General features: G+C 36.8%; 1 long non-coding RNA gene across 1 annotated transcript; it reads left to right on the forward strand.

The window, feature by feature from the left end:
- The first annotated feature begins 13,819 nt into the window (after positions 1-13,819).
- On the forward strand, positions 13,820-14,200 carry LOC117279551 (uncharacterized). Its single transcript, XR_004509964.2, has 2 exons — positions 13,820-13,908; positions 13,989-14,200. It is a non-coding gene; the product is annotated as an uncharacterized lncRNA (long non-coding RNA).
- The last annotated feature ends 7,999 nt before the right edge of the window (positions 14,201-22,199 follow it).

Genomic DNA, 22,199 nt, shown 5'->3' on the forward strand with positions numbered 1-22,199 from the left:
ATAAGTCTAAAGTCCCTTTTTGACTAATTCTGGATCATGCTTTACTCTAAACTTGTTATTCTGAAAAACTTAGCATGTGTATGTGCTTACCCTAATAACCCAAGTGACATGCCTCCTCAACTCTCCTAATGTTATGTTTATGTTCAGCATGTTATACTTTTTCATTTGTTGAATAATTGCTCAATCATGAACCTATGTTGTTAGTTTTCCATGTAAAATTTACCATGTTGAAACCGAGCTCTGCTGGTTCTCCTAGTTTTCATGTTCAAGCCTTTGTTCGACCAATCCTGTTCCCCTAGCTTCTAAAATGCAAGTGCCAATATGCTTTCTGTAATCCTGTCCTTATGAAGTATTGCTGTAAGTAGGCTTCAGAGTTGTTTAATTGATTTCCATGTGTGTTTTGTTAACTTATGTGGTTAAGTGGCTAATCTGCAATTGCTGGGTTAGTGGGTCCTCCATCTGGGCCTGGTATGAGTCCATGTGTGGCCCTGAGCTGTGTAATTGATACATTCTCGTATTTCAGGTGTGTTAGGATCTCGGTCTGCTATTCGTGCGAAGAGTGAGCCTATTGAAGGCCCAGGCAGTACTGGGTTATTTTCCTTTGGCCCTGCTCTGTTTATTGGGCCTGTAGTCTTTTAGTTTGTAGTATTTGAACATGTGTTCTTTATTTTGGGCATGTAATAATTTGTAAACAAAACAGTTGGCACACTAGTGAAATAGGGGAATGGGTATATCCTATTTTTTGCATAAAGGGGTAGAAAACATATCCATAGGACCTTAACTCCCTTATTTGTTATTTATCTACCTCCTATGCTGATTTATTTGTCTATTCACCTAGAAAGCATGACTTTAGGCCAATATAATGACTCGTAATGTTAGACAACATGCCTATACGATCTGAAATTGGATTGCATTTAGATGTTATGCCTATATGAGTTCAATACAAATGACTAGAATGCATGCTTGGGCCACCTCTTCTAACTATGTGACTCGCCTAGATATCATGAGTATAGGCTCCCAACTTAACTAACCAAGTTGTTATTACTGCTATTCTCTTCCTCGCGCACTGCCACTTTTATAGTATGCCTATAGGAATAAAATAAAACAAGTGTATGTTCTCAATTACTTTGTTGCCCAGATATTATTGTCTAGATACCATGCCTATAGGATTTCGCTATTCATTTAGAAATCATGTATATAGGATCAAAGACGAATAACTATGCGCTTTTAATGATCTCACTGCCCAGCTGCAAGCCACCTAGAAATCATGCCTATAGGGTCTTAATAAACCATGTATTAAAATCAGCAGCTTGGTCGAAACAGTCTACCCAGAAACACTGCTTATAGTGCTCTAATGTCAACTCTTGAATCAATCAATCACATAGAAACCATGTTTATAGGTCATGCATCATTCAACGTACTCAAACTTCAAATATGTCCGTCTATAGCCGCTTACATAGCAATTTAAGAACATTGTTAGCATGAACCTATAACTGTTTGCATGAATTTGTATCTATGTGAGGAGGCCAATTTCAGCCCCCTGACTGTTAACTATGTGCAGTCCTAACTGTTTAGATTGTGCACCTAGTTTTATCATTTTTTGAGCATCCTAAGTAAAGTCTAGAACTACCAAAGTAGTAGGTCCAAAGCCTCTAGGACCATAGGCATGGGATGGGTAAAAGAACTCATAGGACGCAGTTTAGAATTGAACTAGAACTCCTTTAGGTAAACAACTTTAAGATAGTAATTGGGTAGTAGGAGATGATAGTTTATGCCCGCTGAATAATATGATCAACCCTTACCTCTAAGGGAGTTGTAAAGTATTTTTTATGTTGCAAGGGGTGATCCTTTAGACTAAAAGCCTTAGGAAATCCCCCCCCCCCCTCCACAGTTATTATTTGTACGCTTGCTTGAACTTAGATTAAAATAGGCCATATCTTGTAACCTTCAAGATTGTATCAACTGTTTAATCCTCTTTCTTTCCTATGTGCAATTTGTCTTCCCTATTTTTCTTTAACTTTTATGACCACATAGATTAATTCAACAATCCCATAGCGTAAAATTCAGTCGGAACCCACAGTTGTAGACTTCAAAGAGTGTCTAACCCCTTCTCTTTAAGGTAATTTGAGCCCTTACCCGATCTTTGATGATACAGACTAGTTAAAACAGATTTAATTATTTTCAAATAGGTACCCTAACGCACCTCAAAATCGCTAGGTGGCGACTCTCCTCTTTTAATACCAATTAAAAAGAGTTGTCACACGTCGAAACCCGCTTTTGCGAGAAAATAGGGCGCGACAAATATCGTCTCACAATGTCCTTAGTGTCAAAACCCTCAACTTTTCTCAATATCTAACTCTCCAACTCGTGCATATGCATATGAGATGTTATGATCAAAGAGCACTAGGACACAATAATAAAATGCGGATGAATGCTTACATGAATAAGAGAAGGTTGTGGTTTATCATGTAATTCAACTTCTCGTAACAGTTCAATATGCTTATCTAATATTGTTAAGTCTGGTAAAGATATCAAACATGAGTAAAGTAAGCTAATAGCTACTAAATCATAGATCAAGGAAAGCAGGAATATGGCTACAATCAATTAGATATCTCAACATATTGAAAGAGGTCCAACATGTTCAAATCAACAAGTCATAACCCTAAGCATGGTTTCTAATCATGAAAAGCTTCATCACTTAGTCATAGAATCGAGAAAATATGGATAAATAATTCACATAGTCCAAGTAAGGCATATTATAAGCCTAACTCAATCCGGCTATGGTCATAACCAAGTTACGCATATACGCTCGTTACCTCACATATGTGTGACACCTAAATCGAGAAACAAGTAGAAAATAGATCACTTATGGAACGCGTTCCCTCTTACAAGGATAGAAAAAAGACTTTCCACTTCTAAGGAACAACTTTAACATTCTAAAATCACTTTTCCTTTCGAATCCACTAACAAATGACTCGAACCTAGTCAAATATTACTTAAATGAGTCAATATAAAATATATAAATCGACCCCAAACATTAAAGCTTCAATCTTTAATCTAATCTCGAAAAATCAATAAAAATCAACCCGGGCCCACATAGTCAAAACCTGAGTCTAGCGGTAGATCCTGTTGACCCATAACTGCACGAGTCCAAATATGTACATAGAATTCTATTTTTAGTCCATTTGCATACTCAAAACACAAATTGGGTGATTCTAGCTCTAGGTCGCAAAAACCCGAATTTTGTTGTTCAAATCCATGTCTTGATGTTAAATTTAGTGATAAATTCATGTACAAATCATAGATATAAGTTAGAATCACTTACCCCAAGATTGTACATAAAACCCTAGCCTCAAACCTCTAAATTTGAGCTCCAAAAGTCATGAAATGAAATAAAAATCACAAAACTCAGCCTTAAATAGCTTCCGGAAGTAGCTAGCAATAAAATGCCCAGGTGGCCACACATTTGCATTGTAGGTTGCACAATTGATTTACGGACAACATATCCATTTCATAAATGAATAGTCCATTTGAACCACTAGAAACTAGACTCAAAAGACTACAATAGCATCAAAACCTTATCCCAAAATTCTTTATAGATTGGAAGAGATGTTCTTTTGAAGTCAGGCCATCTACAAAAAGGCCTTGTTTCAGCAACTCAATTCTTCCGGAACTTGCTCCAAATGCGCTGAAACTCACTCGAGCCCTCCGGGCCTCCATCCAATCATCCCTATAAGTCCAAATATTCAATATGGACTTGTCCAAAGGCTCAAAACACCTACAGGAATATCACAACAAAGAATAAAGGCCAAAGTCAAATAGAATTTCTCTTGAGTTCATAAACCTTCATTCTTTAAAAAGAGTATCGGAATCATACTTAGACACTTCTGATTACTTTTAAACTCTGAAAATAAGTTCAATTCAACTACATAGACCTACCTAAAGTCTCGTAACACCAATCGGAGTCCAATCATATTAAAGTCAATTCTTGGTTAAACTTATGAACTCTTAAGTTCTTCAAATTGCCAAGTTTCAACAAATGGTGTTAATCCTTCTAGGAACCTCCAAAACCAAATCCAAACATATGCCCAAGTCTAACATCATCATACGAACCTATTGGAACCTTAAAAACTCGATTCCAAGTCCGTTTACCCTAAAGTTAAATCTTGGTCAATTCTTGAAACTTAAAGCTTTCAAATAGGAACTAAGCGTTCCAAATCAATTCCAAACCTCACAAAATCCATTCCAACCATGCACGTAAGTCATAAGCCACCAAATGCACCCAGGGGATGTCTCCAATTGGGAAATGAGGTACTAGAACTCAAACCAACCTATTGGGTCATTACATTCTCCCCCACTTAAGCATATGTTTGTCCTCGAACATGCCAAGAACTCTTCCGAAGTTGTTGCTTCACTAAGAGAACTCATCAAACACATTCCCAATGGTAGCCTCACATCAGCTTCATGTAGATTATGCCATTAGCCCAACTTCAAATGAGAATTTCTTTATCAACTCTAGCTTACAAGCTTATAAACTTATCTTTAACACTTGAAACTTCTTTAAAAATCTGATTCTTGCATATTCTCATCATTACCATCTAAAGAACCCATATCATAACATATATGAACTACACGATCATAACCACGTGTTACATATCTACATATATCATATTTATAGCAATATACTCTTACCACAATAACATGATCATATCAAACCCGGTAGCGACATAAATAGAAAATTGCTTGATCTGAGTTATCTGAAAGCATTTTCATCCAAAAGTGATCTTATCCAAGTCCAATTACAGATATCCCAAGTCCGCTAACTTTGCCTCGTCGAATACCACATACTCGACTAACAAACCACATCCATTTTTGAACAAGTACCAAAATAACCTGGTGATGCATTATGCCAATAGTTGTGCAAATGTGACGAACCTAAAGAAGAGCGACTGATTGATATAATAGCTCCCTGAGCTCATGATATCCTTTCTCAACAATCCCATACATCTGTAGACACTACTTGAGTTATCCTTTTAAAATTTTGAATAAACAATTTCAACTCAACCCGGCAAGAACACCCAAAAGTACCTTGCACAATGTTCGTAAACATACTATAGACTGCCACTCTTATCAAACCCGTTGAACAAAAATACCTATGATGATAGCAATTTCTCAAATGATAAATCCGAATGATACCTTTCACTATATAAGCAAATTTGAGTGAGCATAGAGCACGTGATTTCTTGGACTATTAGTAGTCATCCAAACTAACATCAATTTTTTCCAAAATAGATAATAAGCATTCCATAGCTCTGAAGAAACTACCATTATTTCTTGGTCATGTTCCCATCGGCAATTTGTCAATCGTGAATCTCACTCACAGCTATAATAACAACCCATCATCGACTGACTTAACAGGAAACCACCTTGATAGTCTTTCCTTCCTGTTACTTTATCTACATAAATCACACATGACTCAATAAAACTTCATGGAACCCCACAACATTAGATATTCAAATCCTTCAAATTTTGAAGCCCTCACTAACGTGATCACCACTTCAAACACAATGAAGCATCGCCCACTGCGCATGAACCACACTTCTCATTTCATGACCCTTGAGAGATACCTTCCACTAACTTGAGCATAATCTATCGATTACAAATATTGCAGAACACATATCCCATCAAACACTAACCTTTCAAAATCATTCACACAAAATACTCTCACTACCCATACTCTCTGTCTTGCTACTCAAGGCATCAGTTAACACATTAACTTTACCCGGATGATACAAGATAGTAATATCATAATCCTTAAGCAACTCAAGTCATTTGTGCAGCCTCAAATTCAAATCCTTCTGCTTGAACAAGTGCTAAAGACTGTCATGATCAGTATAACATCACATCATATGCCGTACAAGCAATGCCTCTAAATCTCAAGTGCATGATCAATTGATGCCAACTCCAAATCATGAATTGATAATTTCTTTCTTGAGGCTTTAACTGCCATAACGCATACGCATTCACCTTGCCATCCTGCATCAACACTACACCAATACCAACGCGTGAAGCATCACAATACATCGTGTATGTCCATGAACCTTTGGGCAACACCGATACTGGGTTGTAGTCAAAGAAACCTTGAGCTTTCGTTAGTTCTCTTACATTCATCAGACCATCTAAAAGGAAAACATTTCTGAGTTAGCCTAGTTAATGTTGTATTGGATGAAAACGCCTTTACCAAAACAACAATAGTAGCCTAGAGAGATTACGCGGAATATAGATGTTAGAATGGACCAACAAGTAGTTAGTAGTTGATTCAAGAAGAGCCAAGTTATGGCTAAACAAGAGTCACAGATAAATCAGCTGATTGTGCAAGATAAATGTAGTGAACCCTAGCATAGAGAATTTAGTCTTGCAGATACGAGATCGTAATCCTTGATAAATATTCATATAGGAGTTAGGGTAGTTAAAGGTACCGTATAAGTATTACAGAAATAAAAGAGAGTTTCACTGGGGAGAAAATCAAAATATGAGTTCGGAAGTAAGCCTACGAGCACAAGGGCACAGACGTAAGTAACTAAGAATAATTATAGAAGAGTAAGAACATAGAATTCTATAGGGTATACAGTGTAATAAGCTCGCAGCTTTACAAGAATTAGAGGTTCTTCCCTAAATATGACAATGGAAGACTAGCTGATGAAATAAGGAAGAAGGCTTCGACCTAAGTATAGCAATCTGAATTCGATATTGTAGAAGAAATGATCGAGTAACATCAGTCTTATTAGAACATTGTATGAACTTCGTAAGAAAGTGTCACCAATTGTGGCTAATAAAGGGGAAGTAAAAATCAAAAGTGATATTTGAGATCATATGAGTTACGTGAAATTCCAATATTTGTGGGCACTAAGATAAACCAAGTATTCATGCGGTAAGTGGAAGAACGATCAAGAAAAGTAATTTCTTAAGTTTAAAGACAACTGAGAAGTCACGAATGGAAATCTATGGTGCTAGCAAGTTAAATGAAGGTTGCGAGTAGTATAAATAGATATGTGTAGGTCGCAAGCTAAAGTATGGTAGAGTGACAAGGTTGTCGGTAGATAGGAGTAAGGATAAGAAATGGTGAGTGAGAAGGTGATGAGAATAGGTAAGAACTCGGGATTAAGCCCATCAAAACAAGAGAGCCGATGGTTACGTAAGTTATAGAAAGCTCAGTATAGCCTGAATGACCTCAGAGAAGTCTAAGACTTGGAGCATTTAGAAGAGATGGAATGCTACCCTGGTAGTAGAATAAGGTTGTAATTATGATAGATAAGAGGATGACGTTTAGGCCTTTGATTGAGTAATGATTTAAAGAAAAAAGGATTTTATGAATTGCACGAGATTAGAATACTCCCCATAAGATGAATCACATTGGGATGCTATGAAATACGGTTATTAAAGTATAGTGTCATCCCTAGGTGGATCAGGCAAATCACTTCAGATGTTCCCCGATGAGACATGAGCCCTAGTGATAAAGTATTACGCAAGAGGTTTCAAGTTATCAGTGGTAGATTATAATCAACATCAAGGTAAATCAACAATAGATGGATAAAAGTTCCAAAGTATGAGAGGAGATTAGGATGTTATTCTTTAGATGAACAGTAATAAGGAAGCATTAAAGGACTTAGATTTATACATATAGGATAAGCAGTGAGAGAGTAACCTAGAGTTGGGTAGTAGACCTAGGTAATAATAAACCGAAGTAAGAGTTATTACATTGTAAGACCTACATAGATGTAGTAAAGTCCTAAACATAGATAACTAAGGCTATGAAACAAGATATAGAAACAGTTGTAAGTTCGACAAAGTACAAAGCGAAGAACTTCACTACACATATAGATGCCCAGAGGAACAACTTGTCATAGTTCTGTATATGTTCACAAAGTGAGGCCTAGAGATTTGCTAAAATCTAGAGGAAAAAGGAGAGAAGAGTCGCATAGGTGCACATACAAGGACAGAGTCGTACAGGCTGCATGACATAAGGTAGCAACAGTTACGAGATTGGAAGAATTCCGACCATAGGTCGTGGTGTGAGAAAGAGGCCTAAAAGGGAGAATTCCCTAACCGTTGGATTTATTCACAGAACAAATGTCTAGATGGAAAGGACAATATTAATGTATTTGTAAGAGCTATAGGTTATGAGACCAAAAAGCGCATCATTCAACATTCGAGGACGAATGTTCCAAAGGGGGGAATAATGTTACACCACATGTTTTCATACGTGAGAGTATGTCGTAAGTCAATTGATGTAAGCTCAAAAATGAGATCATCTTTGAAAGTATAAAAATTAAGTTAATCAAGTTACCTTGGAGGTTACAAATATTTAAGATCATGAACTGCAAGTACCAAGAGGTTTGGAAGGCTTAGAAGCTAAACGAATTGAGGAAAATAAGTTCCGTCGAAAGTAGACAAGTTGGGAATGTTATAACATGTACTTTTGGGGTGAGACTAGTGTACTTAACATGATAAGGAGGTTATTTTATGAGTTAGTCGTATGATAGTCATATGTTATGTTTTGAAGTCAAGCGAGTTGTGGAACAGGAGTTGGCAAAGGTCATCACAAGTTACATTCATAAATATGTTGAAAATTAGTTCAAATGTAACTGAGCGTTTCTCCCAATATACTTGTAATTACGGGATGATACACCTACCAAATTGAATATCTACAAGTTTAGTTTCTAATGCATTAAACCGTTTGTCAATATGACATCAAAATAGAGAGATATTGGCATTGTCACGAGACTGTGCAAGCTGCTTCCAATGGGACCCACTTAGTGGTCGACCTATTTCACTTTAAAAATGATTTGGAAGACCTTTATTTCTCATATTTCGACCCAACCTCGTCCCTAAACTCCTCCTAACCCTCCTAAACACATACCATAAGGATTTGAAGGGAATCCAAGTGATTACACCATATTTCAACATAAAAAGTTAGTTCTAGTGAAGAACAACACCTCTTTGAGGTTATGTTGTCATTGAGGATAGTTGTGGGGTGCTAAAGGGATTCAATCCGAGTTTGTTGCTCGTCGTGTTATGTTGATGGCTTGTTAATAAAATATTTTGTACCCTATTGTTGATGTTTTTCTTATTGTATTGCTCTAGTTATTTTTGTTGGTATATAGTATTGGAGGAGGCCCTTGTTATAGGGGAGATGCAGCCCGAATTTACGTAAACGAGATATTAGCTTAAGTTATTGACTTAGCCTTTGCTCAACACTGATTTTGAATCTCCTTATGCTATGCTAGATTGAGTTGAGTTATTTGAAGAGTTGCTTGGAAGGTATTAAGGACTCAACGGGGTTAAGGTATGTTAAAGCTATACCTTTCCTTCATTTGGTATGATCCCGTAACTACATGCGTTTGATAATGAGACATAAAGAGAACTTTGTATTCCTGAATTTATGCACATTATCCTAGTCTCACAAGTTACAGTATTCACCCTTATCGAGACTTTATATTCAGTTAAGTATTGTCTTCTTCCAGTCAAGAGAGAAGAGGATCTATACATATACAGTATTACAGTATTTTCACCACCACCGAGTTATAATCGGTGAGCAGGCCCCTATTAGGCAACTTCTGATCACATGGTAAGTTATATACTAAGCCTACGGTGGCCGAGCACCTATGAGAGAGCCTAGATTCGAGATACCCAGCCGAGTACGGCCGAGCACCTATGAGGGGCCTACTACGGCAAAGCAATTACACATACCGAGCCTTATAGGGTCGAACAACTATTTAACTTACTATATTGAGAGAGTTGAGTCAGTATCAGTAGGTAAACATATCTTCAGATCATCTTTGACTCCCAGTTACTTTCAATTATTATATTATCAGTCCAGTCTCAACTTTCAATTATTATATTGCCTTATATACTCGGTACATTATTTCATACGGACATCCCTTTTGCTGGAGAAGCTGCATTTTATGCATGCAGGTCCTGATATATAACCGGCTAGACCTTCCCAGTAGACAGAGCCAAATATCAGCTTGATTCGTAAGCTCCATTCCCCCGGAGTTACCATGTCTATACTTTAGAGTCCATTTTATATATACATGTTTGATGGATAGGTCGAGGCCCTGTCCCGGCCATGATATAGTTTTGTTATCTCTAGAGGATTGTAGAAGAATCCTGTATATTTTATATATCAGTAGACGTTCATGGTGGCCTCGTCGACCTGCATAATTATATATATGAGCTTTCGGGTATGTTTACCCTTCAGATCAGAGAGACGTTATTTTCAGATGATTCAGAATATGGCCTCATCGGTCTTGATTGGTATTGTCAACTTGTAGCTAGGTCCCGTCGGCCTAAGTTAAGGGCTACCCCTCCAGAGTTCACAATTATAGAGTGGTACGCTCGGGCCTAGTGTGGCACCGAGTACCGGCCACGCCTCCCCAGGTGACAGGATCATCACTGTAATACCTGTTATCTTATTTTTGGAGACTCGTTGGAGGCAATGTTAATCACCACGAAGGAGTAGGAATTCAAGAATACGTAGCTAGCTCTTCAACAAGGTATGTAGGACAACTTTCTTTCCTGGCATGATTTTGGCGTAAGTACCTCCCTCCCTCTAAAGAATATCGATGTTGAAAGATTGGTTTGCTCTAAGCCCTTCTCAATAATGTTGTTCCTGTCTTTGTATATTCTTACCGGTAGCATTTCTTTCAAAGTTTGAGATGTTCCCAAGCAGTGTCCCGAGATCGGAATATATGAATCGTTATAAGTTTAATCTTAATATCTCTTGAAATTGATCACTACCAGAAAATTGCTCTTTTCCGACTACTAATTTCGACTATAAATAAGTAGTCGTAATTTTTTTACTACAGTAGTCAAAAAATAATAATTAATATTTTTAAAAATTTTATAAATATTGTTTGACCACAGTTTCGACTATAGTAGTTGTAAAATTTGGCGGAAAATTCCGCGAATTAAAATTTCTGACTACTATTGACGGACACTAAGTCAAACAAAGTCAACAAAAAATGTGCACCGATTTTTCGACTACTGTAGTCGAAAAATATAAAATTAATTTCAGACCTAGGTTTTATTTCCCTCATCCCCTTTCTTTTTCACTCTCTCCATCTCTCTTCATCGCATCTCTCATTCTAGACAGTCGTACCTCCACGCCATAACAGCATTCACTGCCTTCAAACTCTAGATTTCAACTACCTCAACCCTCTTCTGTGTGTGTAAGTTATTTTCTGATTGTAATTGTTTGATTGTAGCTTTATTAATTCACTTCATTTCTATTGTGTTTTAGGGTTTCTTAGTTTTTGGTAAGGTTGATGACGTAATTCTCCTTTATCTCCTACTTTTATTTTTTGATGTGATTTGAAAGGGCAGTTTTGAATTAGCTGTAGAGAGGGATAAAGTGTGTATGCCATTAGAAAAAACTTAAGTAAAGCAAACTACAGTCTAACAAGTGACATATGCTTATTATCTCTTTAATTTGTTTAAAAGTTGCAAGACTTTTGACAGCAAAGGCCCCTTCAAGATTTCCCAAATTGTACAGTTCCTTTTTCTGCTTCAAATGTTATAGGTTATCTGATACTTAATAAGTTTTTATATTTAAGGTTGAAACTGATTAATTATTAGAATTAGTAGTGATCGATGGATACTTTACATTCAATGTTTCCTTTACAATAAGATATTGATGATAATGATTCCCATCAGCTCCTTTATCCACAGTCATATACCAATACTTCTAATTTCATGTACCAACGATATCTGGTAACGGATTTTGCTCTGCTTGACTCGTTGGAGTTGGACAAAACAATCTCAGAGTTGCAGATACCTTGAGGTTACTTTTTTTTTTGCCAAATGTGAGGGGATGTTTGGTCATTTTTACCTTATGAAGGATTCTAGGATGATAGACAGAAAGAAACCAATGAAGATTTGAGTAGATGCTTGATTGATGAGGAAAGAGTGGAAGCTTGAATGGTATATATAGTTTTTTTTCTTTCTGATAAGAGGTGAAACTAATGGGGTGGTTTAGGTAAGGAGTTACAGATACCTTGCGGTCACCTTTTTTTGTGGGTAAAATACCAAATCCAAAATAAAGGACATTTTGGTTTGGTTGAACTACATCCGAATAGGTAGTTAGGTACAATATCTTGAGAATAATTGAGGGCTTAATAAACAAGCTATAGCATTAAATGAAATAAAAAGAATGAGAGATAGAAACCTGGAGTAGTCTTCAAGAGAATAGGTATCTATTGATTAGGGTGGGGCTGTAATAAGGTGGTGCAACAAGTGGAGTAGTTGCCATTTTATTTTCTTGACACCTGCTAATTTTATTTTGTACCTGCTGGAGTAGGAAGTGGAGGTTGTGAAAGGTTAAACAATGAATAGAAACTAGAGATACCTAGTACTATTAGAGCTTCATACCATCTCAAACTACATACTTTATAACCTAATATATAGTTAATTATTTGAGAAGCGGGGGAAATATCGCGAATGAATGTAACTATCACCCTTTAATAACCTTTTGTTAACATATTCCGCCTTATATGGAACAAGATAATTGTTTATAGTCGGTTGAAAATTGTACTCTACTTAACAAATATGTAAACATTTTCTGACTTCATTAAGATAAAATTAGTAAGACCAAGAGGAACTACTAGGTATCTACTGATACATATTCTGTTTTAGTATTTCTTTGGGTTTGAAATTGAAAATAGTTGTATGTTACAGTCGCCTCTGCATAGTAAACTAACGAAGCTGTCACACTTTTCATCCTTAGTCGACTTCGTTACAACCTACATTTTTTATGCCCCCACCTGGGCCTATCTACATTTCTATGTCTTCAGTTGGCACGAACTATGACTCTAACCTTAATTTTATGCCCATGCCAAATGTAAATTCTTCCCCCGATTTTCATATTAGTCAATAAGGTAGCTCCTCAGCAGTGCCTACTTCATCGACTCCAACTGCATATATGTCATCAAGCACACCTAGCGTATCTAGGTTAAATTTTAGAGTCTCTGGCACACCAACATCACTATCCATTGGTAGTGCTACACCAATAGTTTCATGGGGTCGAAGTGAGAGAGAGACTCCACAATATGATGTATATCGTAGGCTGATTATAGTTCCAGGTGAGCATGATGGGTAAGTAATCCTTATGTTTATTTTTAGTTTGTTGAATATACATTTTACATATGTTAATTTTAATGTAGGTTCCCTCCCCCCCCCCCCCCATATATTGTCGCACATATGGTTACAGAATCTTTTAAGCCACTTTACAATGATGCTTGGGGTATATGGAAAGAAATTACATATCATATCAGAGATGCAATGTGGAATCAGTTAAGGGTACATATAAACTTTATTTTTAAATTATATATCAAATACCCAATTTCACTCTACTTTATTTAATTATTTTGCAGACTAAGTGTGTGTGGAAGCGATAATATGACAATGAAATAAAATATGTCTTCGAGAAGAAAGCAAAAAAAGGATTGCAGATTAATTGTATGAAACTCGAGAAAAGAGGAAGAAGCCTGATTGGATAAGAGAAGATGTGTGGATAACTTTTTTTGGCAATATGGGATAGTGATGCATTTAAGAAGAAGAGTGAACGAGCAAATGCAGCCCGAGCCTCTCAAAAGGGTGGCTAGTTGCACACCGGGGGATCTATGAGTTTTGTTGCGCATCGACGGAGATTGGTAATTTTTACCTTTATTTTCCTTGGTTTTATTTAAACATAATTGAACTTTTATCTAAATTCTATATCCTATTAATTTTGTAGAAAAAGTTAAAAGGGGGACCAACGTCCATGCTGAGGTCTTTGCGGAGACACATAAGAAAAGAAAGAAGGACGGTTCAAGAGAAGGATGGATTGAGACACGTGCATCAGAAACATATGTAAGATCATAACTGTAAGACTATTTCCATTTTGCTTTGATATTAATTTATTTATATTATCGTTATTATTTTGATTTCAGGATGGATATCATAGAAGCTTGGATGAATGGTGTCAGACGCAGCCTGCTTCTGATGATGGTACCCCCAGTCCAACCGTCACCTGATGATATGACTTCAATATGGATAGATGTGGCAGGTGGTGTATCGAAAGGTAGAGTTTACAGCATTGGAATACAACGACCTTACTCTTTTTGTCCATTGCCATTATTCTCGGATGCTCCTACTGCGCAAAGTCAAGAAGAAATGGAAGCAATGCAAAAGCAAATTGAGTTGCTCTCAAAATGGTGTGAAACAGCAGAAGCTCACATTGCTAGAGTGGATAAATTCATGATCACGTTCCCTACTCTTATGATGATGAAGAGACTAAATCTGATGCGTAGTAGTGAGTTATGGTTGATTAATATTCTTGCATGTTTAGACTTTATATTTAGACTTTATGGTAGGTTTGGATGTTGTGGTATATATGTTTAGACTTTATTATATTAATGTCGATGTGTTATTAGCTACTTAGACTTGATATTTAATATTTAGACTTTAACTAATATTTTGGTTTGATATTATGGGATTTAAATGTTTGTTTGTTGAAGTTGGAATTGGTTGTTTAGTTGGAATTGGTTGGTTGAATAACTTGTTTAGTTCGAATTATTTGGTTGAATTGGTTGTTTAGTTGGAATTGTTTGGTTGAATTGGTTGTTTAGTTGGAATGGTCATTTGGCAGGTGGTGTGCTAATAAAATGGCAATATTCTGCCAAAATTCAACCCAGTTTTTCGACTACTGCAGTCGGAAAATGTGCCCAGAAAAAGTAAATTTTCGACTATAGTAGTCGGAAAATTTCCAAAGAATTTCCAGAAAACTCAATATTCCGACTATTATATAATATTACTACTATAGTAGGTTGGAAAATATTCCGACTATTATATAATATGGTTAGAAAATAAAATAAAAATAATTAAAAAATAATTATTATTTATATAATATTACTACTATAGTAGTCGGAAATATTTTTTTAAAAAAAAAAAAAAATTGTTGCTTTTCTGACTACTTCAGTCGGAAAATAGCTTCCTTTAGAATTTTTGGTGGAAAAAACTTTCCGACTACAGTAGTCAGAAATTTTCGACTACTGTAGTCGATTTTTTTTTTCGACGAAACTTTTTTCGACTACTGTAAATCAGTTGGAAAGCAGTCGAAATAGGTACTTTTTCGACTATTTTGGTAGTTGAAAAATAGCGAATTTATAGTAGTGAATCTTGCATTGCACTTTTATATATGTATCTATTTTACCTTACCGAGCCGCGCTATAGAAGGCTAGGTACGACACCTATTGTGCAACCACAAATCAGTTGGGTATGATGAGATATAATGTAAGATGCTACCGAGCCCTTGTGTGGCTAGGTATGACCGAGCTCTCTATGAGGCCGGGTATTGAATGATGTGTTATAAAACACCATCGAGCCCATGTGTGTCTGGGTACAACCGAGATCTCTTAGGGCTGGGTACAATCGAGACCTCCTGAGGTCGGATACGATGCAATGGAAGAAATAAACTTTACTAAGTCTTCTACGATACGGGTACGATACGATATGAATATATGATATGTCCCAAAGAGTTGTTGAGTAATATTTTATTATGTTTAATGCATAATCTCCATGAGTGGCTTAACATTTTATAAAGATTGCATACTTTTAAGTTTTATGGTTTTCACAATTTACACCCCTGATGGCTTGTCTTCGATAATCAGGTTGAAATCATATATCCATAGCTCTTATGTTATGTCTTGGATTTACATTTCCTCTTAGTCTTACGTACTCAGTACATTTTTTGTATTGGCGTCCTTTTCTTTTGGGTGTTGTGATCATGCCCACGGGTGCAAATAGAACCGGAGACGTCCCTCCCCAGTAGGGTGTGCATTTAAGCTGTCAATTATTGCATTCCACTTATTCGGAGTAGTTGTTCATAAGTCAATAGGTACTGAAGTATATGTTACAGTCATTTTGGGTACGGTAGGGCCCTGTCCCAACCAAGTTATACATATATGTATATTTTTCTCGGCACTCTTAGAGGCTTGAACACTAATGTTCAGTTGTATGTAATGGTTGATTATGACAGTGTTGGTAACAGTTGTGAAGTTCTTGTGAAGTTCTACAATGTTAATGTTTCTTTCACAGTCAGTCGTATACATTTTAATTTCCGGTATTACTACTTCGATGCCTTGTTGTCCCAGGTTATATGATTAAAAAGATATAAGTATGGAAGTTGGTCTGCACGGGCTTTCGGGCGTCGTGTGCCGGTTGCACCTCCCAAGGTTGGGGTGTGACATAGATGCCCAAATTTCTAGCAAGTGAAGGCCGAGTACCATAGGCCACGTGGTTTAGAACAGAATATAGAGATTCCAATATAGAAGTGTGAAATGATCAAGATGAACTTTGTGGTAGATCTACCTCGAACTCCTCTAAGTTTGACTCGATTTGGGTGATTGTGGATCGAATCACAAAATCAGCACACTTCTTTCCTGTTAAGGCCACTAACATAGTAGAACATTATGCTCGCTTGCATATCAAGGAAATAGTTATATTGCACAGCACTCTAGTTTCCATAATCTCTGGTCAAGGGGTGCAGTTCACCGCTAACTTCTAGCAGAAATTTCAGCAAGGCTTGGGTACTCAAGTGAATCTTGGTACAACTTTCCATCCTTAAACCGACGGGCAAACAGAGCTAACTATAGAGACACTTGAGGATATATTGTGTGCTTGTGTTCTTGACTTCAACGGTAGCTAGGATGATCATTTGCCACTCATAGAATTTTCTTACAACAAGAGTTATCATGCCAGCATTCAAATGAAATCGTTCAAAACTTTATATGGTAGGAGATGTCAATCTCTTATTGGTTGGTTTGAAGTTTGAAGTCGGAGAAGCGAAATTTATAGGGCTGGACCTCGTGTATCAAGCTATGAAGAAGGTCAAAATCATAAAGGAACGGTTGAAAATTGCTCAGAGTCACAAGAAGTCCTATTCGGATATGTGACACATGGATTTGGAGTTCAAAGAGGATGATTGGGTGTACTTGAAATTTTTCCTATGAAAGGCATAATGCGATTTGGGAAGAATTGAAAATTGAATCCAATTAACGGACCTTATAGAATCTTGCAGAAGGTTGGTCATGTGACTTATAGGCTCGAGTTACCTCCAAAGATGTCCTTAGTGCGTCCGATATTTTATGTGTCTATGTTGAAGAAGGTGGTTGGAGATCTGCCGCTTATCGTCCCAGTGGAGAGTTTTGAAGTTAATGAAGAGTTTACCTATGAAGAGGTTCCTGTTGCCATTCTTGATAGATAAGTTCGTAAGTTGAGGAATAAAGAGATTGCCTCCGTCAAAGTGCTATGGATAAACCAAAAAGTCGAGGAGGCCACCTGGGAGGCAGAGGAAGATATGAAAAGAAAATATCACCACTTGTTTTTAGAACCAAATAGTTGTATTTAAAAGAATGTTAGAAGTTTACTTTTATGAGCTATGCCCTAAACTTATGTTAGGATTGCCCCTTTTGGCAATGCAATGCTTGTAATATTAATATTGGTGTTATTTATCTATTGTGATGCTTCATTGAGTTATGGATGTGTTGTTCTAATTGGTTTTTGTGGCTCTCAGACAGTTGAATAGACCCAAAAACAGAAGAAACTACTGAAATTTTTGAAAATTCGGGGAGTTAGTCAAATTCTAACCTATTGATGTGTGAATATGGAGCTAAGTCGTGTTGGGTGTCTATAGCGGACTCTAACCCTAATTTGAGGACGAATGATCCTAAGCGAGGGAGGATGTAAGGCCTCGTAAAAGTTCACTAAGGATTTAAGGTTTTGTAGTGCCAAGTCAAGCTAATTTGTTCAGAAGTTTGTAGATAATCTCGCCGCGGTATGAATTTATTGACTGTGCAATGCATCATGGAGTAGGTAGAAAAATTGGCAGAAAAGGGCAATTATGCAATCAATTATGTGGATCGCAAATCGATTCCACTGACTGCAGAACCATCACGGATCGAGGCAGTAGAAACTTAATTTTGAGGGTCATTTGGCGGTGGATAATGCGGACCACATAGCCATTCAGCAGAATGCGTTGCAGTCGTGGAATCAGCTTAGAAATTTTTGAAGAAAACTTTGCGGTCTAATGTGTTGACCGCAGAACTATTTCGCGGACCGCGGATCTACAGCAGAGCTGTCCAGGTCCAACTCAAATTTGGAGGACCATTTCGCGGACCGCATATCTGTTTCACGTTCCAATCTGCGATCGCAGACCCAACTCAAAGGGTTAAGTTTTGGAAAAATTTTACCCGACTATAGTTTATTAAAAAAAAAAACTCGTGGGTTATTTTAGAAGGCAAAAATCAGACTGTTTTCGAGGGTTTTGGCTATTTTTTAAAGGGAGGTACACTCTAGAGAGAGAGGAGGAGAACTCTAACACATTTACTCTTTAATTTCCTTGCTCAATCTTGGGGATTCAAGGGGAAAACTTGCAAGGGCTTCTGGTAACAAGGTAAGATTTCGTCCCTAAGCTCTCATGCAAAGTTTTATAATGAGTTTATAAGTAGGATCTTTATGTGGGGCTTATGGGATGGTGATTGGAAGCCATAAGCCCTCAATCTTGAATTAGGGTATATGTGAAGACTAGGAGATGTGATTCTTGTGGGTTGGAAGTAAATGATTAGGCATGCATGTGCCAACAGAAGTTGTTGGGTATTTTAGGACTATTATGGGTTGATTTTTGACAAGGAAATTGGTTGTAGGGTGAAGAAATACCATTATAGAAACTTATAGTCAATTATGCATATTAGGTGTTTGACGAAATACATAAAAGACCTGCATTATGAGAATTCCTACTAATTGTGATTCTATTAAACTACGTTAATGTTGATTGAAGTTGCTAAGAGTCGTGGAACATTGTAGTGATCCTAAGGAAGCTCGATTGAGGCATGTTGGTTAAGCTCCCTCCATAGAATCGTATTCCATGATCTCCGTATGTACTCAAACTATGGTTGCCCAATGTTCCAATTCTATTGTGTTGAATTGCCTCAAATGAATGATTTATCAAAAGTCTACATGCTCAAGTCTTGTTTCAATTACTATCTTGTCATGCCCCAAACTCGGGGAGTGCGACCGGCGCTCAACCGAGAGAACTCGGCCGAGCAAGCCTGTTAGATTTCCTTCTACCTAAACTCATTCGTGAATAAAGAGGAGATGTATTCCATTAATTAAACACTGAAAAGATTTTATTAACAACTTTCTTTTTATTCCCATTAGCAGCTTCATTCATAATTTCCAAAATATTACGAGTTTATAGAATTAATGAAAAATATGATTTCCAAATACCAACATTTCTAGTTCAATTCCCCAACATCAACCACAACCTGTCTACGGAACCTCTAAATACAATGGAAGAGTAATATGAAAATGTCGGCAACAAGGCCTCAGCTATACCTCAAAACACAGTACATGAGAAACAAAAGATACATGACCCAGAAATGAAGTGGGGCTCACCAAATCAGTTGAAAAGAGTTCACTACTATCATTGATCAATACCGCTTGCTGTAGAACCACCTACATTCATTAAAGATGCAGTGCCCCCAGCAAAAGGGACATTAGTACTGTCGAATAGCACTAGTATGCATAGCTAAAAGTCCTCTTTCAAAATAGAATGCCCATATAAGAAAAGGCAACACATAGAAACAGCAAGTCATAATCAACAATATCCAAATGTTCAGTTAAAACATAATAATTTTCAAAATACGAACTTCATATACAATTTTGGTTGGGAGATCATTAGCACCGATATACCATCGTCTTTATTAGCACAGATTCCGATCACGCCCGATCGACTAGGCCATCTCCCCATGAACAATGTGGTTTGACATGATGTGAAAGAAAGTTGTTACCAAGAGTAGTACCACCATATGCGCAATATGGCATCTGATCTCCACCCAATCAGCTAGGCTGCCTTCCCACATATGCCGTGTGGGTTGACTTTTCCAATACACAAAAGTTCAAGTTTTATCCCAATTAAGGGGAATAATATCATAATTTCCAAAGGTTCCAATTTCATCCCAAATAAAGAAAATAATCCCAATTCACCCCTACACCGGCACGTGTAGTTTCAGGTATGGGCCTTATGACCCGCTCTTCCTCGATTTTACTAATGTTGCTCCCAAAAACATTTTTGATATAATTTGCAAACAGAAATATCATAAATACCATTGTACTCACCTCAACATATTTCACACTGTATAAATTATCATTAGTATTTTCAGTCACTCACAACGATAATATTTCCTTAGCTCATTAGGCCATTCACAAGATTCTTTATTCCTAGCACGATGGTCGTATTTCATATTCCACACTTTCACCTCTTTCAATTTCAAAGACCACCATCAAATATCAACATATAGAATATTTTAGAAATCATATAATTAAAATCCATTTGAAATGGGAACTTCAAACACGAATGGTTTCTTCCCAAAGAATGAGGCATACCAACCAACGATATAAACACACATAAAAAATCATAAGCAATCAATACACCATTTATTCTTGCAATACTCTTCCCCAAAAATGACAATATACAATTTCAACACATGAGTATATACAAATAGAATCACACTGGATATATTTATAAAGTAAAGCATTAGTTAAAGCATCCACTGATGGGCATGAATTGAGTACAAAAGCTTTTAGGCAATTCTATCTTTGAAGTCATTTTTTTTAAACAACTGAGTCGAGGCTCATTTCGTATTCTTTATAGCGTCTTCTCAAATCATTTGCACTACTAGCCACAATCATAACTTAAATTCTTGGCACGTTGGTCACACTCTATATTCCCAATTAACTTATTTCACTTCCAACCATCTTTATAGATTATCAATAATAAGACATTTCCAAATCAAGACTTTAGGTACACATATGAGCAATTAAGAGTCTTAAGAATATTGAGATTTTCTCACACAATTTGGCATACTATCTTTCATTGAAATATGACTCAAAGCCATAACCTTTTAATACGTAACTCATACTTTGAAACCTACGGAAACATTATGGAATTCAATTCCAAGAGAGAAAGTTTAGCCAACATACCTTGCTTTGAGCTTTTCTTAAATTACTACAACGTTCCGGAAATTCTAGCAATCCCAATCTTTTAGATGAAGATCTGATGGGTTTTCCTTGTTAATCTTCCAAGATCTAAGCAAGACTTGATAAGTAATTAGCCTAGGGTTTCCTCTCTCTCTCTCTCTCTAAAACACTATCCATTCTCTCTAAAACATCAGATTTTTTCTCAGAAATGGCCAAAGCGTGTATTTAACGAAGTAGGGTCGAGTTTTAAAAATCCAAAAATAGAGCACCAGAACAGGTTCTGCGGTCGCATATATGACCGCATAATGGTTATGTGGACCGCATATCGGTCGCATAATTGGTGTCCAAAATGACCAAAAAATCTGTCTGAGTCTGCGATCACTATGCGATCCGCATAACTGTTATGTAGTTGCATAATGCACCGCAGAATAGTTATGCATTCGCATAGTCGACCGCATAATTTCTCCCAGATTAACCCTCTCCTGCCTCACTTCTGCGGTAATTATGCGGCCCGCAGAGTGATTATATGGCCGCATAATGGACTGCATAAATGCGCTTTTCAGCCAAAAAATTTTTTTTACTTTCCAGTGCATTGTTCAACCCAAAAAGTTCGAGTCGTGGCTCGCAAGCTCGCTGCGAAGAATTTCTAAAATCCTTAAACACGTATACCTACTTCGGTACCACGAAACCTTGAATTCATTTGCGAAATTTTATGCGGTTGTACACTTAAATACTTCAAAATTTTTCGGGGTGTTACATATCCTTATGCCTTCCTTTGAAGAATACTTCAAATGTGATTGAGCTAATGAATATCTATGAATTTAATTCATGTTTCAATTGAAATTGTTATGCCTTCCTTGTGGAAACATTTCAAGTATTTTTAAGCTCTCATAAACGCATGTAAGTGTAGCCATGATTTCCCATGTTTTAAATGACTTTAATGTTTTATGATGACCCATGGCAAGTAAAGGAAGTGAAAGCATGAAAATGAAATATGGCCATTTGCCAAAATGAGAATCATGATGTAGTGTATGTCCCAAGGGACAATGAAAATAAAAAGGCTTTTATGAAATGATTTCTATGAAATGTTTTTCAGAGTATCGTTATGTCCCGAGAAAGGTGCG

The sequence above is a fragment of the Nicotiana tomentosiformis genome, chromosome 5 (assembly GCF_000390325.3).
Source record: "Nicotiana tomentosiformis chromosome 5, ASM39032v3, whole genome shotgun sequence".
NCBI classification, from domain to species: domain Eukaryota; kingdom Viridiplantae; phylum Streptophyta; class Magnoliopsida; order Solanales; family Solanaceae; genus Nicotiana; species Nicotiana tomentosiformis.